A 12,684-nucleotide genomic window follows, 5' to 3' on the forward strand; every position below is an offset into this window, starting at 1 on the left:
AATCATGGCACACTTTCTCCATATCAAATGAAATATCTAAAGAGAAGACACTTTAAATATTTTCCTTTGGATTATTTTCAAAATTTTCAGTGTGACTGTGGTTATTTTTTAATGAGTCTTTATATTCTGGACATGCATATTGAAATATTTACTGAGAAAATTGAGGAAAATGGTTAAAGCTAGGTGACGAATACATGAGATTCCTTATATTATCCTCTACTTTGTATAGGTTTGACAGACTTATAATTTCTGTTTGGTATAGTGATATTTTACTAGTATTTTAAAAATAAGTAAATATGTTGAGCTGTCTACCTGTTCGTTAGAGCCATAAAAAGTCTATGTCAGTTCCTTTTTTCAAGAAGTATAAAATTGGGCTGGGCACGGTGGCTCACGCCTGTAATCCCAACACTTTGAGAGGCCAAGGTGGGCGGGTCACTTGAGGTCAGGAGTTTGAGACCACCCTGGCCAACATGTGAAACCCCATCTCTACTAAAAACATAAAAATTAGTTGGGTGTGGTGGTGCTTGCCTGTCATACCAGCTACTCGGGAGGCTGAGGCATGAGAATCATTTGGAACCAGGAGGTGGAGGTTGCAGTAAGCCGGGAGGGTGCCACTGCACTCCAGCCTGGGTGACAGAGTGAGACTCAGTCTCAAAACAAACAAACAAGAGCTATAAAATTATAATCATTAATCTTGCAAAAGTCTTTAGACTGCTCTCTACCTCTATCAGGCCCCAAGCGTTCCCTTTGGGGAAGAGGGCAGACATTTTCAGTAGGAGCAGAAATTCTTGACCTTTGGGACTCAACAAGTAAACGAAGAGAAAAATTTAATGAATCATTTTATGTAAATAATATTCAACACTACGTAAAGGCTTACTATGAGGATCAATGAAATGTAGTAACTTATGGGAGATACTCTGAGATTTGGGAAAGATTGCTGCTTACTAAGGCTACCATTGTTTTAATAGCTGTTTTTGCCTTCTTCATCACTGACCTCAGCCCAGTTCTTCACTGTGGTCTCAGGGAAGCTTACGAACATACAAAAGGGGGAAAAAAATGTCCTTATCTTTTCTTTCCACAGCTAAAGTATAAGGTTAAGGAGGGATGAACTTCCATTAGGGACTCCCTCTAAGAGCAATGACCTACAGGAAAGGGTGGGGAGGGAGTTACAAGAAACCTGGTCTAGATAAGCCTGCAAAGAGACTGACTTCTAAGAAAGATTTGTCAACATAAAGGCTAATTTAACAGGCTGCTTTTTCAGAGCAAGTCATTATCATCACAGGTCATTCTTATTTCATTATTGTTTTTGACGTAAATGACAGATAATACATCTACTGTATCACAGCAGAAAAATGTCCACAGGTATACCATTAAAATGCTTCAAATAACATTTTTTTTTCAATACTCAGTTTTCTTCTTAAATAAACTAGATTTTTAATGTCATCTGTAGTATGCATGCAACTTCAAATTTGCTCTCTTCTCTTCCAAATACACAGCTTCTGCTGAGCTAATGGTTTTCTATTTTCATCTTGCTCTTTATAATTTACTGATGTTTCTTACCAAGAATCTTTGGTTTAATCCACAAAACTCAAAGGAACCATCTGAACCTATTGCCAATGTTGATGTATTACTGTTTTAATGTCATTATTTAATCATAAAAGTATTTTCTGTGTGCACATTTGTTTTTAAATTATGTAAAAATAAACTCTACCAATGTTTTCAGATTGCGGCACATAATCATTTTTTTTTTTTTTTGGTGCGTTATTTATTCATTTACATTTGAGAGAGGGTCTTGTTCTGTCACCCAGGCTGGAGTACAGTGGTGCTATCATAGCTCACTGTAACCTCAGCTCCTAGGGTTCAAACAATCCTTTCCCCTCAGCCTCCCAAGTAACTGGGACTACATGTGTACACCACCATGCCTGGCTAATTTTTTAAACTTTTTGTAGAGGCTAGGTCTTGCTATGTTACCCAGGCTGGTCTCAAACCCCTGGCCTCAAGTGATCCTCTCACCTTGGCCTTCCAAAGTGCTGGGATTACAGGCATGAGCCACCACACCTGGCCTTGTGTGTGTTTTTAAATAGTCTTGACATATTTCCAAAGAAGTGCATGCACATTTAATAAAAATTATTCTTAGCCTCTTTTTCAGTGAGTTTAAAAAGGATAATTTGGAAATTTATTACATTTTCCCCCCGTTTACTATGTCATCAACACTGGCTGTACATTCTTTGAATTACAGTAAAGAATCTGGCTGTCTAGACACAACAAAATAACACAAGACTTGTTTCAAGTAAATCACTAACTTGTGTTAGCCAACAATGAGCAAAACATTTTTCCTAACACTTTTGCTCTGTTTCAGTGAAGATATCTAGGATCTAAGAACCATATTTCTTTCATATTTTATCTCCTACCTTTTCCACGCTATAAATAACATACTTAGAAAGAAAAACTATCAAAAACTGCAAAGCTTGGCCTGAACTGTCTTACATTGATACATTTTCATGGGATAAATTTATATAAATATATGATGGCCAAGCATGGTGGCTCACGTCTGTAATCCCAGCACTTTGGGAGCCATGGCAGTAGGATTTCTTGAGCCCAGGAGTTTAAGACCAGCCTGGGCAATATAATGAGACCCCCCCAATCTACAAATAATAATAATAATAATTTTAAAATTGCCTGGGTGTGATGGTGTATGTCTGTAGTCCTAGCTACTTGGGAAGCTGAGATGGGAGGATCACTTGAGCCCAGGAGGTGGAGGCTGCAGTGAGGTGGAATCTGGGCCATAGAGCAAGATCCTGTCTCTAAATAAATAAATAGGCCAGGAATGGTGGCTCACACCTGTAATCTTAATACTTCAGGAGGCTGAGGTGGGAGGATCACTTGGACTCAGAAGTTCAAGCCTGGACAACAGAGTGAGATCTTGTCTCTAATTAAAACATAATAATAATAATGAAAACAAACAAATATATATTTTACATACACACACACTCATACACACACACACACATCCAATGTAAACTTTACTGAACAAATCTAAACACAAGAGATATCACTTGTTAACCTGACCTGCATTTGGAAAGCCTCCATTTAGACCTTTGTTACAATAGTATCACAGCTTATTTAAGAAAGAAAGACTGGAGATAGTGCATGGCCTCCTTTTTTAAAGGATACCGAAAACCAAGGACCAAGTCAAAGCAGAAATGTTTCAGTATTCAGCTAGTCAGTATTCTCTGGATTCTTCTGAATCCTCACAGATCTTCCTTAAAAAAAATAAACTGGATAAACCTAAAATACTTCTGTGCCAAAATTGAAAAGGCAGCTAAATTCATGCTTAGTTAATTTTATATGAAAAAAAAATAATTATTTTTAATATGTGTAAATCTAAATCATTTGCGTAGTAGGGACTCATTAAAAAACAAAACCCTCAAAATTCAGGTCTCCATCTGTTTCATTTGGTAAAAGTTATGGAACACATGCAATCTCTGTTGTGGTTACGCATGACAGAAAAACAGAAGGACGCCTTGTAATTTCTCTAAAAGCATTTTTAAATCCTCAGGGACATTCCTTAAATGAAATTACTAATACTAATTTTGTGATGCTTTGTTGATTTTACTTATATATTAATATGATAACATTCAAATCCTATTGTTTTAAATCTGGACGTACCAAGAGAGATTTCTAGCTTCATGTGGGACAGATTACTCCCATATTCTCATTACAAGCAACTAATAAGTAGGGCAGTGAAGCATTTGGCTTCATAATGGCTGCTGAGAAGGATGACTCAAGATATTTCATCTTCCTTTACTAAAATAGTTATATCTTGAGACCAGAAAGCCATTTAGTGCTATCTGTGGTGTGCTAAACTCTGAAGAGGTTTCATGATTTCCTTAACGTTGTTTTTTAGGCCAAAAACTCAAAAAATCCTTTCTGTAGAATCTTCATGGAAAATAACACACACAAATACACACACACACACACACACACACACACACACCCCACCTACCTACAGTGCTTTCAGACTTAACATCTGAAGTTCAGTATCCCAAAACAGGAGAGGGAAAGGTATATCCCCAAGGATATACGGATTTAGTAGAGACCATCCTGTCCCACCGTAAAATATTTTTGAAATTTCATGCCTTGAAATCTTGTACTTTATTTTTTAAATTACCCCAAATATTGCTTTAGCTGCATATGTTTCTGTTTTAATATAAATATTATGTCTCGAAGAACTAAAAAGTGGCCCAAGCTGATATTACAAGAAGACACGTGTCCTGTGTTATCACATACACAGTACCACAGGTCATGGGCACCCAGTATGAGAGTCTGAAAGTCCAAAATGAACATGTTAGCAAAACTGAGCTGAGAGATAGTAAAAATTGTGTAGATAGTAGAATAGGCAATCCTACTTCCAGCAAGCATCCAGATAATTTAGACTAAACATACTTGGGACCTAGAGATGAGATGCACAGGCAGTCTTCCAAAAGGCAGGGAGGAGGTGGAGCTCAGGGTGGCTGAATAATGGAGGAGTCATACAATTGTTCAGTTATTTACTCCCTTAGGAGCTCTGGGCACTGAAACAAGTTACTAACTGGAAATACAAAGATGGATAATTACAGCTCCTAACCAAAGAAGATCACAAACTAGCAGAATAAAACAGACACCTAAGCTGGAACTTACAAATTAAAGTGAAAAGTGAAAAGGTAGAGAGAAATCAAAAGCATCAGAGGATTGAGGAAGTGGCAGGAACTAAGGCAGTGGCACTGCCTCTTCCATGGGCTTAAGAGATTTAAGAATTGTTTTAAATTTCTGTAGCAGTGCTCAAAGGCTCAGGAAGAAATGTGAAGCATGCAGGCCTATTACTTTCTTCAAACTCTAAATTAAATGCAAAGAGGTAATATCTGGCTTATTTCAACACAATCAATTCTAAACTCACTCTCTTGAATAACTGAGTCATTCTAAAAGGGTAAGAAAAGTTTTGTCGTTTTGAAAGACTCATCTCAATTTAATCAGGTTGCTCCTCTCTGAAGGAAGTATCAGGTTACAGAAAACTTGTTCGAAAACATTTGGTTTCAGCTACCAAACTGAGTGAAGGGACACAACCTGAGCCATCAGGTTAGACTCCCAGCCCCACAAACACGCACACACATACACACCCTCAAATTAACATAATGGAGGCTGGAGATAAATAGAAGTAGTAAAGAAAGGCATTCTATTTTGCTGACTTAAGCAAGTCAGATATTAAATAGAAAAAACATAGGTTAAGGAGCAGATAATTTTGTGGGGATTCAGAAGAGAATTTAATAAATACAGGTTTGGACAAGTTGAAGTTGCAATTCCTTGTGAGCCAGTAAACTGGATGTATAAATCTTTCTTTTAGGTTTATACAACTGGAGATCAGGGGAGAGATTTGAACTAGAAAGTTTTATTTGAGAGGTTTTACAATATAAATAATCTCTTCATGGCCTTTGGCTAAGACCAAGTGTGGTATCTGTTCTTATCAGCTTAAAATCTGATATGTCCTCTATTCAAGCACAATATATTAAATGTATTTTTGAGCAAGGAGATTCCATACACCTGGTACTGCAGTACCTCCAGGAATGGTGCACTCCACCCACACCCACATACACCTCCACAATAGATAATACAGAAGCGGCGAGAGGAAATAAATATTACTTAGTTTACATAGTTTCTTATAAAAAGTGTTCCAAGTTATCCAAGTAATTCAAACTATAAGCGTCACTGGTTTTGTTCTTTGTTTTTTTGTTTTTTGGTGATAGGGTCTTGCTCTGTTGCCCAGGCTGGAACACAGTGGCATGATCACAGCTCACTGCAGCCTTGACCTCCCAGACTCAAGCAATTCTCCCACCTCAGGCTCCCAAATAGCTGGGACCACAGGTACACACCAGCATGCCCTGCTAATTTTTTTTTTTTTTTTTTTTTTTTTTTTTTTTGTAGAGACAGGGTTTTACCATGTTGCCCAGACTGGTCTCAAGCTCCTGGGCTCAGCAATCTACCTTCCTCAGCCCCCCAAAGTGCTGTGGTTGCAGGTGTGAACCACCTAGCCCAAACAGCTTCACTCTTATTGTTGTACGCAAATTTTACTATCATGCAATAATCTCATGTAAATAAAACTAATAGATTGCCTTAGAAAATTACACAATTAGTGTGAAAAAAAAAGATTACTTGGGGACAATGGGGTAGAATATGGAATTGAAGAAGGTCAAAACCACAACCCTGATGGAAAATAGCCTTTCAGTGGATGGATAGAAAAGGAGAAGTCAACAAAAAATACTGAAGCAGCCTGAGAATTAAGAGGAAGATCACAAGAGAGCATTTGCTTAGGAATCAATGACACAGGATGGTTTTTTTTGTTTGTTTTTTGTTTTTTTGCATCATAAATTTTATTCCCGATGCGGGACAGATTCCTTCCATCCCCAAATGAATCACATGCTGCCCTGGAAATACTTAGGAAACTCTCCTACCATCTCCAGGGAAGTAGTAAGAAAGGCAGGTGCTGGGGACTGGGAAGGCTTTGAAGTTTCCCAGCCTACTTATCCTCCCCTTCTCAACAGAGGATAGCTGTTCCCTATTATTCCTCTCATCCACTCATCCCTTTAAAAAACCCACAAAACCATCATTAGTAGAAACAAACAAACAAACAAAACCCTTATGTATTGGGACTTAGGGGTGCTTGGCTGGGACTTGGGGTTCTGGGTCACCAATGACGGAGGGAGGGGAAGAGGAGGAGGCGCTATCACTGTTTCTGCCGCAGGGCTTCCTTCCTCGCTGCATCCTGCAGCAACTGTGTGTCGACCTCGCCTGCTGGCAACTGCACGTATCGGACCACTGAACCCCGAATGAAGCAGTTCTTCACTGATAACATGTGAGGATATTTTTCAGGGTCTGTGACACTGATGTCAGTTAGTTTGATGTTGAGATACTGATCCACAGAATGGAGGGTTCCACAGATGCTTAAGTCATTGTTGAGTTCCACGACCACATCCTTGCCCACAAGGGACTTGAAAAAAGAATAGAAGAGCATGGTTTTGGCGCCGCGAGCAGCGGGCCGGACCAGGAAAAGATCAGGGTGCTGCCAGCAGGTCTGAGGAAACCGAAGCGGGAGCCCGCGCGTGGGGCGAGGCGGGGCCGCGCAGGAGCAGCGTGAAAGGACGCAGAAAGCACCAAGCAGGGAAGGGGAGAGCGCGGCCCACTTGTGGCTGGGGAGAGCACGGCACAGGATGTTTTTTAGAAGGAAGGAATGATCAAAGGTGAAAAAATCTTTCCAGGGATTATGTACGTAACTCAGGGGCTTATCTAAGAAGAGCATGAATGTCATTTGTGATCTTCATGAAAGCAGTTTTAAGGCAGTAGTTGAGAAAGAAGCAGAGGGTGGGACTTTATTTTATTTATTATTTATTTATTTAAAGATTCTCACTCTTGTCGCCCAGGCTGGAGTGCAGTGGCACCATCTTGGCTCACTGCAACCTCCATCTCCCGGGTTCAAGCAATTCTCCTGCCTTAGCCTCCCAAGTAGCTGGGGTTATGGGCACCTGACACCACACCCAGCTAATTTTTGTATTTTTAGTAGAAATGGAGTTTTACCATCTTGGCCAGGCTGTTCTCAAACTCCTGACCTCAGATGATCCACTCGCCTCAATCTCCCAAAGTGCTGAGATTACAGGTGTGAGCCACCGCGCTCGGCCAAGATGGTGGGACTTTAAGAAAGGCTAAGAAGCAAAGACAAAAATAATCGGTAACTTGTTCAAGCATTTGGACTTTATAAGCAAAAGAGAGGTCAGTAGCTAGAAAGAGACATGACACCCAGAGAGAATCATTTGTCTGATATCTTGTTTTTTTGTTTTAATATTATGTACTTGAATTCAATGAGTAAGAAAGACTAAGTAAAATGGGAAAGATTGGAAACTGAGAAAAAGGGAGGATAATTCTCAGGTCCAGTGCAGAGAGATAGGGGAAGTAACCTCAGAGAGGAGGAGGAAGATCTTTTCCATTAAAACGAGAGGAAAGGCAGAAAGAAAGGTAGTATTGCATAGCAGTGAGCAAATTTGGTGCTGGGATATTGAGAAAGTTTCTACCTGAGGGCTTCTCTTTTCTCTGTAAGGATCCATTGAAGAAAAGGATATGAGAGGCAGAGGAAATGTGGCTAAAGTCAGATATTTGAGGGAAACTAATTAGTCTTGAAATCACCACAATGAAGAGCAGAGGGTAAATTTGCTTGGGAAAAAAGTAAGTATTGTCCAGCACTGTTCGTGGTCCAAGTGAAGTGGTTGACTATAAATTTAACAAGTAGTAGTTATCTTGGAGTTTTCTTGTTTTAATTTTCTAGAACAGTACTCAGAAGTCAGAAACACATGTGAAGAAGAGAGGTTCATTATTTTCTCCAACCTAAGACCTAGATGTGAAGAGTTAATGTCTGGTTTACTTACATTAGACTAATTCTAAAACCATTCTCATGAGTAATTGATTACTCCAAAAGGCAAATACATTTCTGTTACTTTTAATGACTTATCTCAATTTAATCAAGTTGCTTCTCCCTGAGGCAGGGTCAGGTCATGGAGGTCTTACCACAAGATGTATGGTCTCAGATGCCAAATGGGTTAAAGGGACAAGACATGAATATCCAAGCTAAACTCACTCTCAATTTTAGGGGAACTGAGACACAACAGCATATATACAGAGTTCATCAACAGTTATTGGAGAATAAGAGGAACCAGTTCTTCAAAATAATGCGATAACAAGAATAATTATATATTTCATCTGTAAAACAAAGTCAGAGAACAAGGATCTAAGCTCACTTAATATGACATTATTGCCAAGTTCTTTAAATTCAGACAACTTAAGGGTGATTGGTCTGAGAGGTTGAGTTGAATTTACAAATAGGAATGAAATGTCCTCAACTGTGTGGATTGAAGGGTTGCAGAGTCAGGCAGTTTACAAAATGCGGCTTTGAAATCTTAGAAGAGCTTCCTCCACCCTCTATTCCCTAATCACATACTCAGAGCATTTGTGCGGTATCACCAAAATGATGGGTGCTGTAAATACTATATGGGAATTAAAAGGAAATACTATGATCATGAACGGGTAAATTATGATGAAATGAAGAAAGAGGAACACAGAAGAATGACAATAGAACCAGAGTGAAAGAAATGTCAAAAGTTCAAGAAATTTTCAAAAGAAAATTTCATATGTGAATAAAAACAGACTGAAAGGACAGAAAAATATAGAAACACTAGTGGCCCTTCTTCCCTTTCCTCAAATATTAATATAATAATGATATTGACAAAGACTCTCTCCTTTGACCAAAACTTTAGAGAGGCTTTCCAGTCCTTTCTGACTAAAGCCAATCTTCAGGGTCCCTCTCCATCCTTGTAGTACTGTTAGATCAAAAATCCTGCCGGTCAGTTTACCAAAAATTCCCCACCCCTGATATTGGTCTCTGACTACCGTTGATATCTGATCTCACCACCTTGCCTTCAGCAATAAAACTATTAAGTCAGTACAGCCAGAAATCCCCAAATCCTTGAGGTCTCCTCCTAGTAATTTCCCATCCACTCATCTCCAGCATGCTCCTTGGCTATAAATCTCCACTTGTATACTTTTCATGGGGAGCATGTAAAAAGAAAACCAAATCCTCCCTTTATCTTGTTGGAATCAAACTGGAGTCCACTCTCTCCCCCTCACTGTAAGACCCTATTGCCGTCGCTATACCTATCATCATGGCCTACCTTGAATAAATTCTGCCTCACCATCCTTAACAAGTGAAATGATAGTGTTTTTCTTAAACATTTTGTAAAATATAGTGTAGAAATGTAGGGGAAAGGAACACATCTGGAATAGATGATGAAAAGAAAATAAGTTAAATGGTAGGACTCAAGCATTACATTCAACTGAAAGCAATCACAGAACATAGGGTGAGTGCACTGCAGTAGAGCAACATCAGCCTCTGAGAAACCAGTGGGAGTCTACTAGAGGTATAGGTGAGCAATAACAAGTTGGAACCTAGAACTTTGATTCTTAAATTCTGTATGCTCTTCTATTGCTCTCAAAATGTATTTCTGGCTGGGCACAGTAGCTCTCACCTATAATCCCAGAGTTTTGGGAGGCCGAGGCAGGCAGATCACCTGAGGTCAGGAGTTTGAGACCAACCTGGCCAACATAGTGAAACCCCGTCACGACGAAAAACACAAAAATTAGTGGGTGTGGTAGCTGGTGCCTGTAGTCCCAGCTACTCAAGAGGCTGAGGCACAAGAATCGCTTGAATCCGAGAGACAGAGTTTGCAGTGAGCCAAGATCGCACCTCTGGACTCCAGCCTGGGCAGCAAAGCGAGACTCCATCTTGGAAAAAACAAACAAAAAAATGTGTTCTTACACCTTATCAAAAATTGCTTAAACTAAGATTATCATAACTATCTAGTAAAAGAAAAGAATCATATGTAACTTAAGAACAAGAAAAATTATGTACTTTTTAATAAATTACTCCTGCTCATTGAACAAACAAAATCAATCCACTGAGACCACAGCATTGCAGTAAGAAATCGGCACAAAGCTGGCTCATGTAAGAGAATGGGAGTTATCATGCAAATCAGTCTCTACAAAAGCTCAGAGATTAGAGGCTTTTCTAGACAATTTGGTGGGCAGGAAGCTGAGAAATGGGTGTTGCTGATTGGTTAGAGATGAAATTATAGGGCGATGGAATGCAGTCCTCCATTCTCATGGACTGAGTCTGCCTCTGGTTGGAAACAGAGGACCAGTTGAGCCATAAGTCACAAGTACAGATGGAGTCAGTTTGAAAAAATCTCAAAAACATTATCTTAGGTTCTACAATAGTGATGTTACTGATAAGCATAATTGGGAAAGTCACAAGTCTTGTGACCTCTGGCCATATGACTCCCAAACAGTAAGGGACTATAGAAGCTATGCCTACATTTTATCAGAGTTCACACCACTCCCACAAACCTATTCTTGTGGCCTTTCATTAGCTTTACAAAGGTGACTTTCAGTCCCTGAGCAAAGAAGGAGTTAGTTTTGGTTCTTTTACTGTTGTTTGTTTGGGGTTTTTTTGGTTGTTTTAATGAGATGGGGTCTCACTCTGTCACCCAGGTTGGGGTGCAGTGGTGCCATCTCGGCTCAGTGCAACCTCCACCTTCCTGAGCTCAAGCATCTCCCACCTCAGCTTTCAAAGTAGCTGGAACCACAGGGGCATGCCGCTAAACCCAGCTAATTTTTTGCATTTTTGATAGAGACAGGGTTTCACCACATTGCCCAGGCTAGTCTCAAATTCCTGAGTTAAAGCCATCTGCCCGCCTCCGCCTCTCAAAGTGCTGGCATGAGCCACCACACCAGGCTGAGGAGGTTGATTTTAAGGAGGGACTATTATCATCCCTCCTTTCAAGTTAAACTATAAACTAATTCCTCCCAAAGTTAGCTTGGCCTATGCCCAGTAATGACCAAGGGCAGCTTGCAGATCGGAAGCAAAGTGGAGTCAACTATGTCAGATTTCTCTTACTCTCAAAATTATGTAATGGCAATTTCATTACTGGCACAATTACTATTCTACTGTATTTTTAAATAATATTTAGGGAACTCAAAGCTTTGAATGCACATAGCATATACATGTATATGCCTTTTAAACTTTTGACAAAAACATCATCTGACACAAAAATATGACTTTATTTCCTACACTGTCTTAAACAGTTTTGGAAGAAGTCTTGTTTGTGCAATTTTTAGAAACTTTCAAACTTCATTATCTCAAATTATATTTGAATTAATCCAGGAGTCAGCAAACATGTCTTGAAAAGATCGCGATAGTAAAGATTTAAGATTTTGTGGGCCAGAGGTATCTATTACAACTTTTCAACTCCTCTGTTACAGCTTAAAAACAGCTATAGACAGTATGTAAATAAATAGGTATGTGTCTACGTTCCAATAAAACTTGAAAAAAAACAGGTGGCAGTTCAGATTTGACCCATTGGCTGAACCATGGGCTACAATTTGCAGACCCCTAATTGATATGTGAATTCATAAATTTATTAGATAATTTTAATCTAAATACTATAGTTTTACAATCCAGGCTGATTAATTTTTAAAAGCTTGGCTCTGTCTATAAGTATTTTATTTAGGTATTTATCTAATAATTAATTGACACACAAACTTTTGAGAGCAAAAATTTTGCTTTGTTCAACATGGTACCTCTAGCACCTGGAAAGGTCTCTGGCATATTATAGGATATATTTCCTATAATATATAAGTGCTATTATATATGTTTCCAGGTGCTATTATATATTATATATAATATGACAAATATATATTTATTAAATATAAAATATAACAAAATATAAATATATAATATATTTATTAAATATATATTTAGTAATAAACATATATTTATTAAATATTTATATTTTTAAAAATAAACATCTTTATTAAATATATATATTTAATATAATATATGGCAAAAATATTATATATGATATAATTATATATATTATATATTAATAGTATATATTATAAATATATTATATATTAAATATATTTAATTTATATATTAATATATAATATATTTAATAAATATAATAAATATATTTTAATATTTATATTTATTAATATATATCATTATATATAAAAATATAAAATATATATTTATATATTATGTAATAATATATT

At 38.0% G+C, this 12,684-nt stretch overlaps 2 pseudogenes across 1 annotated transcript; one reads left to right on the plus strand and one right to left on the minus strand.

Moving 5' to 3' along the window:
* The first annotated feature begins 5,453 nt into the window (after positions 1 to 5,453).
* Positions 5,454 to 5,614, plus strand: LOC116549852 (annotated as a pseudogene).
* Positions 5,615 to 6,385: 771 nt separating this feature from the next.
* LOC116549366 lies at positions 6,386 to 7,228 on the minus strand (annotated as a pseudogene). Its single transcript, XR_004267827.1, has one exon. The product of XR_004267827.1 is annotated as a U6 snRNA-associated Sm-like protein LSm2 pseudogene (transcript).
* Between the last annotated feature and the right edge of the window lie 5,456 nt (positions 7,229 to 12,684).

The sequence above is a fragment of the Sapajus apella genome, unplaced genomic scaffold (assembly GCF_009761245.1).
Source record: "Sapajus apella isolate SASKATOON/1434 unplaced genomic scaffold, GSC_monkey_1.0 scaffold6, whole genome shotgun sequence".
In the NCBI taxonomy this organism is placed as follows: Eukaryota; Metazoa; Chordata; class Mammalia; order Primates; family Cebidae; genus Sapajus; species Sapajus apella.